Source organism: Arachis stenosperma, chromosome 2, assembly GCF_014773155.1.
Source record: "Arachis stenosperma cultivar V10309 chromosome 2, arast.V10309.gnm1.PFL2, whole genome shotgun sequence".
In the NCBI taxonomy this organism is placed as follows: Eukaryota; Viridiplantae; Streptophyta; class Magnoliopsida; order Fabales; family Fabaceae; genus Arachis; species Arachis stenosperma.
Genome location: NC_080378.1, coordinates 4,423,052 through 4,429,051, shown reverse-complemented (window position 1 = coordinate 4,429,051; position 6,000 = coordinate 4,423,052). Strand labels below are relative to the sequence as shown.

General features: G+C 34.2%; 1 long non-coding RNA gene across 1 annotated transcript; it reads left to right on the top strand.

The window, feature by feature from the left end:
* Positions 1-884: 884 nt before the first annotated feature.
* Positions 885-4,065, top strand: LOC130960331 (uncharacterized). The gene is made up of 3 exons (XR_009079066.1): positions 885-1,784; positions 1,887-2,036; positions 3,835-4,065. It is a non-coding gene; the product is annotated as an uncharacterized LOC130960331 (long non-coding RNA).
* Positions 4,066-6,000: the final 1,935 nt, after the last annotated feature.

Here is a 6,000-nt window from a genome sequence, read left to right as displayed (position 1 = left end):
GATTGCATTATTCAGGTACAATTCGTATTCTAAGCTATTTGTTTGGTTGTAGGTGTGGATGTTGTATATACGCTTATGGTTGTAATGTGTAAGCAAAATATTATTTTGATGGGCACTAACATAGGCACTGCCTAAGACATCTAGTTTATTTATACATATCATTTATTCTAACTTGAGTCATAAGTTAAGTTTTATATATTCTATAAGAGAATTTTGACATGAAATTTAACAAAACTTTCAGATGAATGTTAATAAATCAGCTCGAAGTTACACTACAAGAAAAAGCGTATTTTTTGACGCAAAAAATCGACGGCTATCTCTCCCGTTGATATTTTTCGACGGCTTGCTGTCGATATTTTAAAAAAAGATAATTAAAAATAAAATAATAAAATCGACGGCTTAATCGTCGATTTTTTTATGATGTATTATGTAAGACCCAGAACTTTTGGAAAATAATATTATGAGTTAATTTCAATTTACTTATTTATTAAAGACTTTATTTTTTATTAAAAGTAATTAAATCAAGTTTTGATAATTAAATTAGAAATTTTACTTAATTTTATAATTATTGAATAATTTTCTATATTTAAATTATATAGCTTAACAGTTGTAATAAAACAAGAATTTTATACGATTTAGTTAAATAATTGAGATTTTGAAATTTAATACTTTAATTTTTATAAACAAAGAAAATTAATTATATTATTCTTAATTTTAAATTAGAATACATGATTAAATGCCAATCAGTAAGTTGACAATCAAATAATATTTTTCAATGTAATTTTAATGGATTAAATGAGATTTTTAATTGATACTCTATACTCTAATTTAATTAAAATTACCAAATTCTAATTTATCTAAAAACCCCTAATTTCACATTTGCCTTGCCCCAAATTAAATTAAACCCTAAACTCCTTTGCCTCAGCTGCACCGCCACCCCTCTTTCATCCCTTTCAGTATAACACTACTCACCCACAATCCCTAATTCAGTGCTGCTACCCCCTCACACACCTTCACCTCAGCTCCACACATACTCAGCCTCACTACCCTCTCATTAATACAACACACACGCACAGCTCCGCACTCACCGACGGAAGAGAAGGAAGGGAGCGCAGCGCCAGGGGCGGAGAAGCTCGCTGCCGTCAACCCTGCCGTCGCCGTCCGTGAAGTCCGCGCTAGTGCCGTCGCGGAGGAACGTCCCTGTTGTTGCAAACTATTGCCATCGCCGATGAGGATCCATAGCTGGGAAGCATGTCGCCGTTGCTGCTGTCCGTCCAGCCGAGCTGTCGCCGTCGCTGCCGGTCCGCCTTGGAGCCCTGGCCGTCGTCGATGGGGTTGAATCCGCCGCCGGCTTGAGCTAAGGGAAAGGAAACCCGTATAGGGGAGAGAGCGGGGGGCTTCGTGGTAGCTCCATCGCACCGCTCCTGCCAAGCCACCGCCAAGTCCTGCCGCCGATCGGAACCCTAGCCACCGCCGTTGAAGATGCCACCACCGCCACTGCTGTCAATTGGGATCAAAATTGTTGCTGTGTTCCCAGAGCTGTCATGGAAGTGGTTGATTCGGTCCCAATTCCTCCATTGTAGAGACTGTAAGCTTTAATCCTTGTCTTGGTTCTATCCTGTTTCTCTGTTTTTCTCCTATTCTAGCTAAGGGAACCTATGTCTCTGTTTAGTACTGCTACTCTGTTTTCCTGTTTGTTGTTAGAACCATTATGGTGGTGTTGAGGCCATCAGGAAACTGTTAGAGCTGCTGTTGACAAGTTTGATATTGCTACCTCAATTCTGGTTTGCTCTTCTCCTTGATTACATTCCATTTGTAGATTTTATTGTCATTCCCATGCTTGTTTTGATTTAATTCTAGTATATGCCCTGTTTTGAAATTCTCAGGGTTGTGTTCACTTTTGATACCCATTCAATTTGGATTTTCTATTCTGCTGTAATTACCATTACCGTCGTGGATTTATTGCCACTGCTGCCATGAAACGAAAAGGGAAGGGGATCGTCGCGTTTGATTTCCTTGGATTTCGACACTTTGAGGTAGGGGTTTGTTTCAAAGTTAACATATTTTGGAGTTGAATACCTGATGAGTTTAGTGGATTAATGCAAGTGAATTAATTTCTGTGCTGAAAATGACTTTCTGCTGTGATTGAAATTGTGGCTGAATTGATTATTGATTTATCATTTTTTTAGTTTCTGGCAAAATAAAATGATTGAACAGGTTGATTTTGAACCTTGGTTTGAAAATGATTTTTATTGATTATGCAAAAAATGGTTTTGGAAATGTTAATTTGAAATGTTGGTTTTGATTGAGCCGAAGTTGAAATGAGGGGACCCGTAATGGGTGGCCAACTCCAATTTTAGGGGAGGTGCTGCCGAAAATTTTCTAAGAATTTCGAAGAAGTTGACCGTGATTTCGAAAATGGTTTTGATTTAAGTATCTTTAATAAGAGAAGTATGTTTTGAATGTTTAAAAAGATTATTAAAGAGATTTGGATTTTTTTATGATTTGGTTAACTTGTGGTTTTAAAACTCATTTGTTTTCTAGTGATGAAATGAGATTTGATTAACTAGTAAAAATACTTTAAAATAGTAAATTGAGTATAAATTTAAGGATTTGGGAATAGGAAGGTGAGTTTAAGGTTGTTAATGATATTGAATATAACCGTTAAGAGGAAGAAAGTTATTTTAAGAAATAAGATGAAATAACTGTGGTATTGGTTTAGAGGTGAATTTAGTGAGTTGTTTGAGGGTTATCCTTGAAATTAAGGTGAAATTTAGTGACAATTAGGTTGTTTGAGATCTGATGATGATTCTGGTTAATTATAATGTTGTGGGGTGATGATTGAGGTCGATGACATTGGTTATGATATTGATGGCAAGATTTGTGATAAATGAAATACGGTTTTAAAATGAACTTGGAAATGGGATTTGGATTGATGAATGATTATGATGTTGAGAATGTTGATATGTGAACTTTAAGTTATTTACATGGCTTATGAATTTGAAATATCTGAGATACGAGGTTCCCTGGATTAAGTACTGTGGCTTGCCACCACGTGTACCAGGTTGAAAACTCGATGCTCTGTTGACCCTACGACGTAAGTGTGACCGGGCACTATATAAATTCCCGGGAATGTTACCCCCATTGAGCAATATTGATTATGTGAGAAAAACTATGCATAGACTCTTGGGGATGCACGTCGGGGGACAGTCTAAGGACAATTCAGACTTGTCGGGTTGGCTGGATAACCGACAGATGAGCCTCATCAGCCATAGGACAGGCATGCATCATATGCATTTGTATGTTTTGATTGAATGTGCAGTTGTTTTGGTTTGCCTAATTGCTTAGCCATGTTTATCTGCTACTTGTCTTACTTGCTGTACTTGAATCCTATCTGTGATTTTCTTTGTTTGTCTTGTATGTGTGTGTTTATTTGAGAAACCCTTTTCGGTGGAGGCGTGAAGAGGGTGGTTCATGGTATATGGTAGTGAAGGTTGGGGCAGGTAGACTAGGTGTTGCTTGAGTATTCTAATGTATGGTACCACTTAGATGGCAGTGAGCGAAGTAAATTGGATAGAAAGTCACTAGGCATGTCTTTGGTCTTTTTGTTTCTTTAAGCTATTAATCCTTCTGATTTGTAAGTTAAAAGAATTTTCTTTAAACACCCTTTTAAAATAAGTTTTTCACTAAACTTTTCCAAAAGCTATTTTAAGAATAAACTGCTTTATTATGGAGTTAATTTTATTTGCAAGTATTTCTTTACTTTGATGGTATTCCCATCCCTACTGAGGACGTGTGGTTTGTTCTCACCCCAATATCTTCCACCTTTTTCAGTGATAGGTTCGAAGAGTCAGTTTGAAGCTGTGGGTGATTATTGGCTTTATATATGAGTTAAGTTGCTTTTATAGTGTTCCCTCGCTTGTTGCTTAAGATTGTATTTTATACAGAGGGATAGGTGTTGTATCTGAACAATTCTTTTGATTTACTTGTATAAGATTTGTTATTATAGGTAATTATGTTATTATTAATATTTGGTGATGCTTAATGTATGATTTTTAACGAATACCAAGCAATTTTTCTGGTATTTTATTCAAGATTGAAATGCGAGTTCAAACTAAAGGCTCAATATTAAATAGTTAGTAAGGAAAGCAGGTTAGTAACGCCTTATTTTTGGTACGATCATGACGTATTAAAGGTTGGGTGTTACATTATGGTATCAGAGCAGTTTATCCTGATTAGAGCCTTGGGAAATGACTGACTATGCTTCATTGCATACTCTGAGTGTTTGTCATGTAGTAGGTCTTGTCCAGATAACAAGAACTAGAGCTTTGTACACATGACTGTCTATTGATTAACGTTGTTAGCTTACCGTTACATATCTGTTGATGTTAAGTCTGGCCAACTTAATGTTGGTAGTTTTGTGTACGGAAAGGTTAACGGGTTATCATAGACGAAATAGAAGTAATAGGTAACGCTTGTAATGCGATTTGGGAACGTTAGGAGTTAATTTTTTAGGTTATTCTGTTATTTGTCTCGAAATTCTGCTGATGACATGTGACTTGTTCCTCCTTGATGTGCCTTGAAGTCCTTGTTTGAGATTCCTTTCTTGAAAAATAATTTGACTATTTTCCAATCCTATCCCTTCGTTTATATGCTTTTTGATTTATGTTGTTTAAACTCTTTTTCTTAACTCATGTACTTTGAAATAACAGAGTGATCATTGAGATCTTTGCGATCTTGCTATCGATTAAGTTATTTTCCTTGAGAGTATTGCATTTTTTTAATTAGCTGCAAATTTGCTTGAATTGTCATATTCTGTGAACTGATTTTCCTTTTTGCACATTTCAATACTCTTGAATATCTTTATAAGGTTGTGATTTTAAGTGTCCTATTCACTCTTGTTTTAAATTTAAAAAAAAAAAAGAACTTTTGGTTTATTCTTGTGTAAGTTATTATTGACTTTGCATTGTTTTACTTGAACGGTGCATTTTCTATTCCTTTTTATGAGCAAAACTTTATCTCAAGTTTCCTTCTAACTGGATTGCAGTTTCATGCATGCTTTTATTTAGTCAATATTTGAATACCTTTTTCAAAGTATTTGAGAAAATATAATTTTGTTCTTACCCAAATTAAATCTTTTCTTTTTGAAATTCTGCATAGTTTACTTCAAATTGAATTTATATTGGAATAAAGCCATGTTCAAGTTCTTGTTATTCTTTTGAAAGATGTTTGCTACTTATCTTTTCTTTTAGGCCGTGAAATGAATTTTTCACAAGTTTTCCATTCTTTTATGAATGATGCATTTAAAAGTATTTTAATCGTACTCTTGAGTTATGTGAACCTTGTTTTGGATTTAAGATATTCTTTTCTGCAAACCTCATGCTCCTTTTATTCAGCTTGAACTCATTTCAAAATATTGCATTGTTTTTCATTTTGTTGGTCCTATCAAATTCTTTTGATTTAAGTTTCTTATTTGAAATACGATTTGATTCTCCTTTTTAGCGCATCTCAATGTCCTTAAATATCCTTATGAGGTTGCGATTTCAAGAATACCTTGGAATTTTGGTTTTAAGTCTTTTTAAAGAAATTTCAAGTCAATCTTTTCTTGCCTAATTGTGTCCATAGCCCTCTTTTTAATCTGATGAAGATGTTTTAAACTTAGCATACTTTTATTCATATGAGTTCTTGAAAGCATATGTATTTTGAGACTTTACCTCAAATTTTTTTTTTTTTTTGAAACAAGATTTGGATTCCTTTCAACTTTATTGCAATTTCACTATATATCTCTAATTGACCAAATATTTATGAATTTTTAAGAAATTACTTTTGGTTCTTAGCTTAATTAAATTCCATCTTTCAAATTTCATATATTCTATCTTTACCTTAAGAATAGTTCTGATGTACAAGAACTTGATTTTCCTTCTAATCCTATTGCAATTTATGCATATTTTGTTTGGTTATATGCTTAAACATATTTTGAGATTCTTGAAGGAAGATTTT